Here is a 14238-nt window from a genome sequence, read left to right as displayed (position 1 = left end):
CCAATTGTAAACTATACACATCTTTCAATAATACTTGTAAATATTAATTATTTCAGTTCCCCAATCAATCTATCTGTTTTCTACATGAGATACATTTTATCTCTAAAGACAGACATCACTTTAAAGTGATGTATTAGTCAGGGTTTTACTGCTGTGAACAGTCACCATGACTTAAAATTCTTATTAAAAAATAAACAAAAACAACATTTAATTGGGGCTGGCTTATAGGTTCAGTCCATTATCATGAAGGTGGGAGCATGGCAGCATCAAGGCAGGCATGGCACAGGCAGAGCTGAGAGTTCTACCTCTTCATTCAAAGGCTGCTAGTGGAAGACTGACTTCCAGGCACCTAGGGTGAGAGTATTAAGCCCACACCCAGAGTGACACACCTACTCCAACCAGGTCCCACCTATTCCAACAAGACCACACCTCCAAATGGTGCCACTCCCAGGTCCAAGAATATACAAGCTACCACAGTGATAAAATGAAAAAAAAAAAAAAAAAAAAAGAACCAACCAAACAACAAAAATGGGACCAGGAAAGAAGTAGGTATCATTGTCATATTATCTGACAAAATAGACTCCAAACTAAAGCAAATCAGAAGAGACAAGGACACTTTATACACACAAAAAGATCAATTAATCAAGGAAACACCACAAGCACATGAGCGACAAGCATATGTACCAAGCTCTGGTATAGCCAATTACACACACACACTAACACACACTAATGGGACTAAAGGTACAGATTAACATAAACTTAATAATATGTAATCTCAAAACCTCAATTTTCAAATAGGCAATTTGGTAAAAAGTAGGAAAATCTCTTGTGCTTATTTTCTTTCTTATGAGAAACCAAATGTCCAAGAGATGACACTAAGCAAGCAGACCACTAAGACTGAATGGTGGAACATTTGCAGTCTCTGTAGAACAAGAATGCTAGCAGAGGAAAAGGTGGAATCTCCACGTAGATATGCAACTGGATAAGGAAGATTACTAGAAACCGTCAGATCTCTGACCTTTCAAGGTTTAACGTAACAACCTAGTGAAAATAAGTAGTATAACTATTGAAAAAACATGATATTAAGACAGGTTGAAGCATGAAGAAATCCCATGTTTATGTCTCATGTTGGAAATTATAATATGACTCTATTAAATTTGGTTATATAAAGTATTAGACCTGACTGTATCTATAATATACAATTGGCAGAAATTACAAGAAATGTGACTTTCTGTTAGTCTTTTAATCATCAATATCGGTAAAAGGGTGCTTTAAAACTCTTTGCAATTCCAGGAAAGGTTATTTCATGTTAACTGCACAATTAGCTCATGCCATCAATGAAGCTTTTTTTTTTTATCATTTTAATTAGCCCCAAGTTTCTATAAAATGAGAATTTTCCTCATTTGGTGAAGTCTTGCAATTACTTTTAATTTGAATTAGTAATTCACTAAACTTTTATTTCCAGAGAAATGAGTTCAAGTAGAGGTCATCCATGAAAATGAGTTTAATGATCTCAAGCTGGCTTAAATGCTAGATGCTAGAAAGTACTTTCTATATTGGTTTATTTATAAAGGGAAATGAAAGATTTGGATTTTACATATTTACTTAAGTACAGATTTCAGAAAATGACATTGCTTTCATTTAAATCTTCATAAGCATCAAGTACCTTATAAGTGAATAAAATTCATGGAAGAACTGATAATCCCAAGATAGAGAAGAAATAAGCCAAAAAGTTGAAAGACCATATACCAAAGACTCACAAAATGAAAGATACCATAGATAAGTCTATAAAAAGGTAGATCATTATACGGATAAAGTTTAAAACTCTCAATATGATTTCATCACCACTTCCATTTTGGCGGGGGGAGGTTCAATGGAATTTCAAATTTCAATTTAGTCATGGTTCAAATGATCAAAATAGCCAACTACCTTGCTTGAAATAGCAGGGAGATTAACTTTAGACTGCTATGCTAATTTAACTTTCTTATTGTAAGACTCACATTCTAAAGTTCACTATCATGGTATATAGATATCTTCACTGTAGCAGAAAAACAAAATAGAAAATAGTCACAGGGTTATGGTTTCAAACCATTCACTGCTACTTCTCCTCTCTATTGTTTCCTAAAACCCCTATCCTGGCAAATCCATGTTACTTTTGCAGTTACTCCAGGCTTGTATCCACATCTGAAGATTTATATCTAGGAGCCTCCAATGAGAGAGAACATATAGTCTTACTTAGTATGGGTCACCTCACTCAATGTAATATTTTCTTTTTTTTTTTTCCATTTTTTATTAGGTATTTAGCTCATTTACATTTCCAATGCTATACCAAAAGTCCCCCTTACCCACCCACCCCCACTCCCCTACCCACCCACTCCCCCCCTTTGGCCCTGGCGTTCCCCTGTACCGGGGCACACAAAGTCTGCGTGTCCAATGGGCCTCTCTTTCCAGTGATGGCCGACTAGGCCATCTTTTGATACATATGCAGCTAGAGTCAAGAGCTCAGGGGTACTGGTTAGTTCATAATGTTGTTCCACCTATAGGGTTGAAGATCCCTTTAGCTCCTTGGGTACTTTCTCTAGCTATGAACATAGTGGAGCATGTGTCCTTCTTACCAGTTGGGGCTTCTTCTGGATATATGCCCAGGAGAGGTATTGCTGGATCCTCCGGTAGTACTATGTCCAATTTTCTGAGGAACCGCCAGACTGATTTCCAGAGTGGTTGTACAAGCCTGCAATCCCACCAACAATGGAGGAGTGTTCCTCTTTCTCCACATCCTCGCCAGCATCTGCTGTCACCTGAATTTTTGATCTTAGCCATTCTCACTGGTGTGAGGTGGAATCTCAGGGTTGTTTTGATTTGCATTTCCCTGATGATTAAGGATGTTGAACATTTTTTCAGGTGCTTCTCTGCCATTCGGTATTCCTCAGGTGAGAATTCTTTGTTCAGTTCTGAGCCCCATTTTTTAAGGGGGTTATTTGATTTTCTGAGGTCCACCTTCTTGAGTTCTTTATATATGTTGGATATTAGTCCCCTATCTGATTTAGGATAGGTAAAGATCCTTTCCCAGTCTGTTGGTGGTCTTTTTGTCTTATAGACAGTGTCTTTTGCCTTGCAGAAACTTTGGAGTTTCATTAGGTCCCATTTGTCAATTCTCGATCTTACAGCACAAGCCATTGCTGTTCTGTTCAGGAATTTTTCCCCTGTGCCCATATCTTCAAGGCTTTTCCCCACTTTCTCCTCTATAAGTTTCAGTGTCTCTGGTTTTATGTGAAGTTCCTTGATCCACTTAGATTTGACCTTAGTACAAGGAGATAAGTATGGATCGATTCGCATTCTTCTACATGATAACAACCAGTTGTGCCAGCACCAATTGTTGAAAATGCTGTCTTTCTTCCACTGGATGGTTTTGGCTCCCTTGTCGAAGATCAAGTGACCATAGGTGTGTGGGTTCATTTCTGGGTCTTCAATTCTATTCCATTGGTCCACTTGTCTGTCTCTATACCAGTACCATGCAGTTTTTATCACAATTGCTCTGTAGTAAAGCTTTAGGTCAGGCATGGTGATTCCACCAGAGGTTCTTTTATCCTTGAGAAGAGTTTTTGCTATCCTCGGTTTTTTGTTATTCCAGATGAATTTGCAAATTGCTCCTTCTAATTCGTTGAAGAATTGAGTTGGAATTTTAATGGGGATTGCATTGAATCTGTAGATTGCTTTTGGCAAGATAGCCATTTTTACAATGTTGGTCCTGCCAATCCATGAGCATGGGAGATCTTTCCATCTTCTGAGATCTTCTTTAATTTCTTTCTTCAGGGACTTGAAGTTTTTATCATACAGATCTTTCACTTCCTTCGTTAGAGTCACGCCGAGATATTTTATATTATTTGTGGCTATTGAGAAGGGTGTTGTTTCCCTAATTTCTTTCTCAGCCTGTTTATTCTTTGTGTAGAGAAAGGCCATTGACTTGTTTGAGTTAATTTTATATCCAGCTACTTCACCGAAGCTGTTTATCAGGTTTAGGAGTTCTCTGTTGGAATTTTTAGGGTCACTTATATATACTATCATATCATCTGCAAAAAGTGATATTTTGACTTCCTCTTTTCCAATTTGTATCCCCTTGATCTCCTTTTGTTGTCGAATTGCTCTGGCTAATACTTCAAGTACTATGTTGAAAAGGTAGGGAGAAAGTGGGCAGCCTTGTCTAGTCCCTGATTTTAGTGGGATTGCTTCCAGCTTCTCTCCATTTACTTTGATGTTGGCTACTGGTTTGCTGTAGATTGCTTTTATCATGTTTAGGTATTGGCCTTGAATTCCTGATCTTTCCAGAACTTTTATCATGAATGGGTGTTGGATCTTGTCAAATGCTTTTTCTGCATCTAACGAGATGATCATGTGGTTTTTGTCTTTGAGTTTGTTTATATAATGGATTACATTGATGGATTTTCGTATATTAAACCATCCCTGCATCCCTGGAATAAAACCTACTTGGTCAGGATGGATGATTGCTTTAATGTGTTCTTGGATTCGGTTAGCGAGAATTTTATTAAGGATTTTTGCATCGATGTTCATAAGAGAAATTGGTCTGAAGTTCTCTATCTTTGTTGGATCTTTCTGTGGTTTAGGTATCAGAGTAATAGTGGCTTCATAAAATGAGTTGGGTAGAATACCTTCTACTTCTATCTTGTGAAAAAGTTTGTGCAGAACTGGAGTTAGATCTTCTTTGAAGGTCTGATAGAACTCTGCACTAAACCCGTCTGGTCCTGGGCTTTTTTTGGCTGGGAGACTATTAATAACTGCTTCTATTTCTTTAGGGGATATGGGACTGTTTAGAAGGTCAACTTGATCCTGATTCAACTTTGGTACCTGGTATCTGTCCAGAAATTTGTCCATTTCGTCCAGGTTTTCCAGTTTTGTTGAGTATAGCCTTTTGTAGAAGGATCTGATGGTGTTTTGGATTTCTTCAGGATCTGTTGTTATGTCTCCCTTTTCATTTCTGATTTTGTTAATTAGGATTTTGTCCCTGTGCCCTTTAGTGAGTCTAGCTAAGGGTTTATCTATCTTGTTGATTTTCTCAAAGAACCAACTCCTCGTTTGGTTAATTCTTTGAATAGTTCTTCTTGTTTCCACTTGGTTGATTTCACCCCTGAGTTTGATTATTTCCTGCCGTCTACTCCTCTTGGGTGAATTTGCTTCCTTTTTTTCTAGAGCTTTTAGATGTGTTGTCAAGCTGCTAGTATGTGCTCTCTCCCGTTTTTTCTTGAAGGCACTCATAGCTATGAGTTTCCCTCTTAGAAATGCTTTCATTGTGTCCCAAAGGTTTGGGTACGTTGTGGCTTCATTTTCATTAAACTCTAAAAAGTCTTTAATTTCTTTCTTTATTCCTTCCTTGACCAAGGTATCATTGAGAAGAGTGTTGTTCAGTTTCCATGTGAATGTTGGCTTTCTGTTATTTATTTTGTTATTGAAGATCAGCCTTAGTGCATGGTGATCTGATAGGATACATGGGACAATTTCAATATTTTTGAATCTGTTGAGGCCTGATTTGTGACCTATTATGTGGTCAATTTTGGAGAAGGTACCATGAGGTGCTGAGAAGAAGGTATATCCTATTGTTTTAGGATAAAATGTTCTGTAGATATCTGTCAGATCCATTTGTTTCATCACTTCTGTTAGTTTCAGTGTGTCCCTGTTTAGTTTCTGTTTCCATGATCTGTCCATTGGTGAAAGTGGTGTGTTGAAGTCTCCCACTATTATTGTGTGAGGCGCAATGTGTGCTTTGAGCTTTACTAAAGTTTCTTTAGTGAATGTGGCTGCTCTTGTATTTGGAGCATAGATATTCAGAATTGAGAATTCCTCTTGGAGGATTTTACCTTTGATGAGAATGAAGTGTCCCTCCTTGTCTTTTTTGATGACTTTGGGTTGGAAGTCAATCTTATCAGATATTAGGATGGCTACTCCTGCTTGTTTCTTCATACCATTTGCTTGGAAAATTGTTTTCCAGCCTTTCATTCTGAGGTAGTGTCTATCTTTTTCTCTGAGATGAGTTTCCTGTAAGCAGCAAAATGTTGGGTCTTGTTTGTGTAGCCAGTTTGTTAGTCTATGTCTTTTTATTGGCGAGTTGAGACCATTGATGTTAAGAGATATTAAGGAAAAGTAATTGTTGCTTCCTGTTATTTTAGTTGTTAAAGGTGGCATTCTGTTCTTGTGGCTGTCTTCTTTTAGGTTTGTTGAGGGATTACCTTCTTGTTTTTTCTAGGGCGTTGTTCCCGTTCTTGTATTGGTTTTTTTCTGTTATTATCCTTTGAAGGGCTGGATTCGTGGAGAGATAATGCGTGAATTTGGTTTTGTCGTGGAATACTTTGGTTTCTCCCTCTATGATAATTGAGAGTTTGGCTGGGTATAGTAGCCTGGGCTGCAGTTTGTGTTCTCTTAGTGTCTGTATAACATCTGTCCAGGCTCTTCTGGCTTTCATAGTCTCTGGTGAAAAATCTGGTGTAATTCTGATAGGCTTGCCTTTATATGTTACTTGACCTTTTTCCCTTACTGCTTTTAGTATTCTATCTTTATTTAGTGCATTTGATGTTCTGATTATTATGTGTCGGGAGGAATTTCTTTTCTGGTCCAGTCTATTTGGAGTTCTGTAGGCTTCTTGTATGTTCATATGCATCTCATTCTTTAGATTTGGGAAGTTTTCTTCAATAATTTTGTTGAAGATGTTTGCTGGACCTTTGAGTTGAAAATCTTCATTCTCATCCACTCCTATTATCCGTACGTTTGGTCTTCTTATTGTGTCCTGGATTTCCTGGATATTTTGAGTTAGGATCTTTTTGCATTTTCCATTTTCTTTGATTGTTGTGCCGATGTTCTCTATGGAATCTTCTGCACCTGAGATTCTCTCTTCCATCTCTTGTATTCTGTTGCTGATGCTCAAATCTATGGTTCCAGATTTCTTTCCTAGGGTTTCTATCTCTAGTGTTGCCTCGCTTTGAGTTTTCTTTATTGTGTCTACTTCCCTTTTTAGGTCTAGTATGGTTTTGTTCATTTCCATCACCTGTTTGTATGTTTTTTCCTCTTTTTCTGTAAGGACTTCTACCTGTTTGATTGTGTTTTCCTGTTTTTCTTTAAGGACTTGTAACTCTTTAGCAGTGTTCTCCTGTATTTCTTTTTTTTTTTTTCCATTTTTTATTAGGTATTTAGCTCATTTACATTTCCAATGCTATACCAAAAGTCCCCCTTACCCACCCACCCCCACTCCCCTACCCACCCACTCCCCCCCTTTGGCCCTGGCGTTCCCCTGTACCGGGGCACACAAAGTCTGCGTGTCCAATGGGCCTCTCTTTCCAGTGATGGCCGACTAGGCCATCTTTTGATACATATGCAGCTAGAGTCAAGAGCTCAGGGGTACTGGTTAGTTCATAATGTTGTTCCACCTATAGGGTTGAAGATCCCTTTAGCTCCTTGGGTACTTTCTCTAGCTCCTCCATTGGGAGCCCTGTGATCCATCCATTAGCTGACTGTGAGCATCCACTTCTGTGTTTGCTAGGCCCCGGCATAGTCTCACAAGAGACAGCTACATCTGGGTCCTTTCAGTAAAATCTTGCTAGTGTATGCAATGGTGTCAGCATTTGGAAGCTGATTATGGGGTGGATCCCTGGATATGGCAGTCTCTACATGGTCCATCCTTTCATCTCAGCTCCATACTTTGTTTCTGTAACTCCTTCCATGGGTGTTTTGTTCCCACTTCTAAGGAGGGGCATAGTGTCCACACTTCAGTCTTCATTTTTCTTGAGTTTCATGTGTTTAGGAAATTGTATCTTATATCGTGGGTATCCTAGGTTTTGGGCTAGTATCCACTTATCAGTGAGTACATATTGTGTGAGTTCCTTTGTGATTGTGTTACCTCACTCAGGATGATGCTCTCCAGGTCCATCCATTTGGCTAGGAATTTCATAAATTCATTCTTTTTAATAGCTGAGTAGTACTCCATTGTGTAGATGTACCACATTTTCTGTATCCATTCCTCTGTTGAGGGGCATCTGGGTTCTTTCCAGTTTCTGGCTATTATAAATAAGGCTGCTATGAACATAGTGGAGCATGTGTCCTTCTTACCAGTTGGGGCTTCTTCTGGATATATGCCCAGGAGAGGTATTGCTGGATCCTCCGGTAGTACTATGTCCAATTTTCTGAGGAACCGCCAGACTGATTTCCAGAGTGGTTGTACAAGCCTGCAATCCCACCAACAATGGAGGAGTGTTCCTCTTTCTCCACATCCTCGCCAGCATCTGCTGTCACCTGAATTTTTGATCTTAGCCATTCTCACTGGTGTGAGGTGGAATCTCAGGGTTGTTTTGATTTGCATTTCCCTGATGATTAAGGATGTTGAACATTTTTTCAGGTGCTTCTCTGCCATTCGGTATTCCTCAGGTGAGAATTCTTTGTTCAGTTCTGAGCCCCATTTTTTAAGGGGGTTATTTGATTTTCTGAGGTCCACCTTCTTGAGTTCTTTATATATGTTGGATATTAGTCCCCTATCTGATTTAGGATAGGTAAAGATCCTTTCCCAGTCTGTTGGTGGTCTTTTTGTCTTATAGACAGTGTCTTTTGCCTTGCAGAAACTTTGGAGTTTCATTAGGTCCCATTTGTCAATTCTCGATCTTACAGCACAAGCCATTGCTGTTCTGTTCAGGAATTTTTCCCCTGTGCCCATATCTTCAAGGCTTTTCCCCACTTTCTCCTCTATAAGTTTCAGTGTCTCTGGTTTTATGTGAAGTTCCTTGATCCACTTAGATTTGACCTTAGTACAAGGAGATAAGTATGGATCGATTCGCATTCTTCTACATGATAACAACCAGTTGTGCCAGCACCAATTGTTGAAAATGCTGTCTTTCTTCCACTGGATGGTTTTGGCTCCCTTGTCGAAGATCAAGTGACCATAGGTGTGTGGGTTCATTTCTGGGTCTTCAATTCTATTCCATTGGTCCACTTGTCTGTCTCTATACCAGTACCATGCAGTTTTTATCACAATTGCTCTGTAGTAAAGCTTTAGGTCAGGCATGGTGATTCCACCAGAGGTTCTTTTATCCTTGAGAAGAGTTTTTGCTATCCTCGGTTTTTTGTTATTCCAGATGAATTTGCAAATTGCTCCTTCTAATTCGTTGAAGAATTGAGTTGGAATTTTAATGGGGATTGCATTGAATCTGTAGATTGCTTTTGGCAAGATAGCCATTTTTACAATGTTGGTCCTGCCAATCCATGAGCATGGGAGATCTTTCCATCTTCTGAGATCTTCTTTAATTTCTTTCTTCAGGGACTTGAAGTTTTTATCATACAGATCTTTCACTTCCTTCGTTAGAGTCACGCCGAGATATTTTATATTATTTGTGGCTATTGAGAAGGGTGTTGTTTCCCTAATTTCTTTCTCAGCCTGTTTATTCTTTGTGTAGAGAACGGCCATTGACTTGTTTGAGTTAATTTTATATCCAGCTACTTCACCGAAGCTGTTTATCAGGTTTAGGAGTTCTCTGTTGGAATTTTTAGGGTCACTTATATATACTATCATATCATCTGCAAAAAGTGATATTTTGACTTCCTCTTTTCCAATTTGTATCCCCTTGATCTCCTTTTGTTGTCGAATTGCTCTGGCTAATACTTCAAGTACTATGTTGAAAAGGTAGGGAGAAAGTGGGCAGCCTTGTCTAGTCCCTGATTTTAGTGGGATTGCTTCCAGCTTCTCTCCATTTACTTTGATGTTGGCTACTGGTTTGCTGTAGATTGCTTTTATCATGTTTAGGTATTGGCCTTGAATTCCTGATCTTTCCAGAACTTTTATCATGAATAGGTGTTGGATCTTGTCAAATGCTTTTTCTGCATCTAACGAGATGATCATGTGGTTTTTGTCTTTGAGTTTGTTTATATAATGGATTACATTGATGGATTTTCGTATATTAAACCATCCCTGCATCCCTGGAATAAAACCTACTTGGTCAGGATGGATGATTGCTTTAATGTGTTCTTGGATTCGGTTAGCGAGAATTTTATTAAGGATTTTTGCATCGATGTTCATAAGAGAAATTGGTCTGAAGTTCTCTATCTTTGTTGGATCTTTCTGTGGTTTAGGTATCAGAGTAATAGTGGCTTCATAAAATGAGTTGGGTAGAATACCTTCTACTTCTATCTTGTGAAAAAGTTTGTGCAGAACTGGAGTTAGATCTTCTTTGAAGGTCTGATAGAACTCTGCACTAAACCCGTCTGGTCCTGGGCTTTTTTTGGCTGGGAGACTATTAATAACTGCTTCTATTTCTTTAGGGGATATGGGACTGTTTAGAAGGTCAACTTGATCCTGATTCAACTTTGGTACCTGGTATCTGTCCAGAAATTTGTCCATTTCGTCCAGGTTTTCCAGTTTTGTTGAGTATAGCCTTTTGTAGAAGGATCTGATGGTGTTTTGGATTTCTTCAGGATCTGTTGTTATGTCTCCCTTTTCATTTCTGATTTTGTTAATTAGGATTTTGTCCCTGTGCCCTTTAGTGAGTCTAGCTAAGGGTTTATCTATCTTGTTGATTTTCTCAAAGAACCAACTCCTCGTTTGGTTAATTCTTTGAATAGTTCTTCTTGTTTCCACTTGGTTGATTTCACCCCTGAGTTTGATTATTTCCTGCCGTCTACTCCTCTTGGGTGAATTTGCTTCCTTTTTTTCTAGAGCTTTTAGATGTGTTGTCAAGCTGCTAGTATGTGCTCTCTCCCGTTTTTTCTTGAAGGCACTCATAGCTATGAGTTTCCCTCTTAGAAATGCTTTCATTGTGTCCCAAAGGTTTGGGTACGTTGTGGCTTCATTTTCATTAAACTCTAAAAAGTCTTTAATTTCTTTCTTTATTCCTTCCTTGACCAAGGTATCATTGAGAAGAGTGTTGTTCAGTTTCCATGTGAATGTTGGCCTTCTGTTATTTATTTTGTTATTGAAGATCAGCCTTAGTGCATGGTGATCTGATAGGATACATGGGACAATTTCAATATTTTTGAATCTGTTGAGGCCTGATTTGTGACCTATTATGTGGTCAATTTTGGAGAAGGTACCATGAGGTGCTGAGAAGAAGGTATATCCTTTTGTTTTAGGATAAAATGTTCTGTAGATATCTGTCAGATCCATTTGTTTCATCACTTCTGTTAGTTTCAGTGTGTCCCTGTTTAGTTTCTGTTTCCATGATCTGTCCATTGGTGAAAGTGGTGTGTTGAAGTCTCCCACTATTATTGTGTGAGGCGCAATGTGTGCTTTGAGCTTTACTAAAGTTTCTTTAATGAATGTGGCTGCTCTTGTATTTGGAGCATAGATATTCAGAATTGAGAGTTCCTCTTGGAGGATTTTACCTTTGATGAGAATGAAGTGTCCCTCCTTGTCTTTTTTGATGACTTTGGGTTGGAAGTCAATCTTATCAGATATTAGGATGGCTACTCCTGCTTGTTTCTTCATACCATTTGCTTGGAAAATTGTTTTCCAGCCTTTCATTCTGAGGTAGTGTCTATCTTTTTCTCTGAGATGAGTTTCCTGTAAGCAGCAAAATGTTGGGTCTTGTTTGTGTAGCCAGTTTGTTAGTCTATGTCTTTTTATTGGCGAGTTGAGACCATTGATGTTAAGAGATATTAAGGAAAAGTAATTGTTGCTTCCTGTTATTTTAGTTGTTAAAGGTGGCATTCTGTTCTTGTGGCTGTCTTCTTTTAGGTTTGTTGAGGGATTACCTTCTTGTTTTTTCTAGGGCGTTGTTCCCGTTCTTGTATTGGTTTTTTTCTGTTATTATCCTTTGAAGGGCTGGATTCGTGGAGAGATAATGCGTGAATTTGGTTTTGTCGTGGAATACTTTGGTTTCTCCCTCTATGATAATTGAGAGTTTGGCTGGGTATAGTAGCCTGGGCTGCAGTTTGTGTTCTCTTAGTGTCTGTATAACATCTGTCCAGGCTCTTCTGGCTTTCATAGTCTCTGGTGAAAAATCTGGTGTAATTCTGATAGGCTTGCCTTTATATGTTACTTGACCTTTTTCCCTTACTGCTTTTAGTATTCTATCTTTATTTAGTGCATTTGATGTTCTGATTATTATGTGTCGGGAGGAATTTCTTTTCTGGTCCAGTCTATTTGGAGTTCTGTAGGCTTCTTGTATGTTCATATGCATCTCATTCTTTAGATTTGGGAAGTTTTCGTCAATAATTTTGTTGAAGATGTTTGCTGGACCTTTGAGTTGAAAATCTTCATTCTCATCCACTCCTATTATCCGTACATTTGGTCTTCTTATTGTGTCCTGGATTTCCTGGATATTTTGAGTTAGGATCTTTTTGCATTTTCCATTTTCTTTGATTGTTGTGCCGATGTTCTCTATGGAATCTTCTGCACCTGAGATTCTCTCTTCCATCTCTTGTATTCTGTTGCTGATGCTCAAATCTATGGTTCCAGATTTCTTTCCTAGGGTTTCTATCTCTAGTGTTGCCTCGCTTTGAGTTTTCTTTATTGTGTCTACTTCCCTTTTTAGGTCTAGTATGGTTTTGTTCATTTCCATCACCTGTTTGTATGTTTTTTCCTCTTTTTCTGTAAGGACTTCTACCTGTTTGATTGTGTTTTCCTGTTTTTCTTTAAGGACTTGTAACTCTTTAGCAGTGTTCTCCTGTATTTCTTTTTTTTTTTTCCATTTTTTATTAGGTATTTAGCTCATTTACATTTCCAATGCTATACCAAAAGTCCCCCTTACCCACCCACCCCCACTCCCCTACCCACCCACTCCCCCCCTTTGGCCCTGGCGTTCCCCTGTACCGGGGCACACAAAGTCTGCGTGTCCAATGGGCCTCTCTTTCCAGTGATGGCCGACTAGGCCATCTTTTGATACATATGCAGCTAGAGTCAAGAGCTCAGGGGTACTGGTTAGTTCATAATGTTGTTCCACCTATAGGGTTGAAGATCCCTTTAGCTCCTTGGGTACTTTCTCTAGCTCCTCCATTGGGAGCCCTGTGATCCATCCATTAGCTGACTGTGAGCATCCACTTCTGTGTTTGCTAGGCCCCGGCATAGTCTCACAAGAGACAGCTACATCTGGGTCCTTTCAGTAAAATCTTGCTAGTGTATGCAATGGTGTCAGCATTTGGAAGCTGATTATGGGGTGGATCCCTGGATATGGCAGTCTCTACATGGTCCATCCTTTCATCTCAGCTCCATACTTTGTTTCTGTAACTCCTTCCATGGGTGTTTTGTTCCCACTTCTAAGGAGGGGCATAGTGTCCACACTTCAGTCTTCATTTTTCTTGAGTTTCATGTGTTTAGGAAATTGTATCTTATATCGTGGGTATCCTAGGTTTTGGGCTAGTATCCACTTATCAGTGAGTACATATTGTGTGAGTTCCTTTGTGATTGTGTTACCTCACTCAGGATGATGCTCTCCAGGTCCATCCATTTGGCTAGGAATTTCATAAATTCATTCTTTTTAATAGCTGAGTAGTACTCCATTGTGTAGATGTACCACATTTTCTGTATCCATTCCTCTGTTGAGGGGCATCTGGGTTCTTTCCAGTTTCTGGCTATTATAAATAAGGCTGCTATGAACATAGTGGAGCATGTGTCCTTCTTACCAGTTGGGGCTTCTTCTGGATATATGCCCAGGAGAGGTATTGCTGGATCCTCCGGTAGTACTATGTCCAATTTTCTGAGGAACCGCCAGACTGATTTCCAGAGTGGTTGTACAAGCCTGCAATCCCACCAACAATGGAGGAGTGTTCCTCTTTCTCCACATCCTCGCCAGCATCTGCTGTCACCTGAATTTTTGATCTTAGCCATTCTCACTGGTGTGAGGTGGAATCTCAGGGTTGTTTTGATTTGCATTTCCCTGATGATTAAGGATGTTGAACATTTTTTCAGGTGCTTCTCTGCCATTCGGTATTCCTCAGGTGAGAATTCTTTGTTCAGTTCTGAGCCCCATTTTTTAAGGGGGTTATTTGATTTTCTGAGGTCCACCTTCTTGAGTTCTTTATATATGTTGGATATTAGTCCCCTATCTGATTTAGGATAGGTAAAGATCCTTTCCCAGTCTGTTGGTGGTCTTTTTGTCTTATAGACAGTGTCTTTTGCCTTGCAGAAACTTTGGAGTTTCATTAGGTCCCATTTGTCAATTCTCGATCTTACAGCACAAGCCATTGCTGTTCTGTTCAGGAATTTTTCCCCTGTGCCCATATCTTCAAGGCTTTTCCCCACTTTCTCCTCTATAAGTT

This window comes from Mus musculus, chromosome 2, assembly GCF_000001635.26.
Source record: "Mus musculus strain C57BL/6J chromosome 2, GRCm38.p6 C57BL/6J".
Lineage (NCBI taxonomy): Eukaryota > Metazoa > Chordata > Mammalia > Rodentia > Muridae > Mus > Mus musculus.
Note: the sequence above shows the minus strand (reverse complement) of the source record.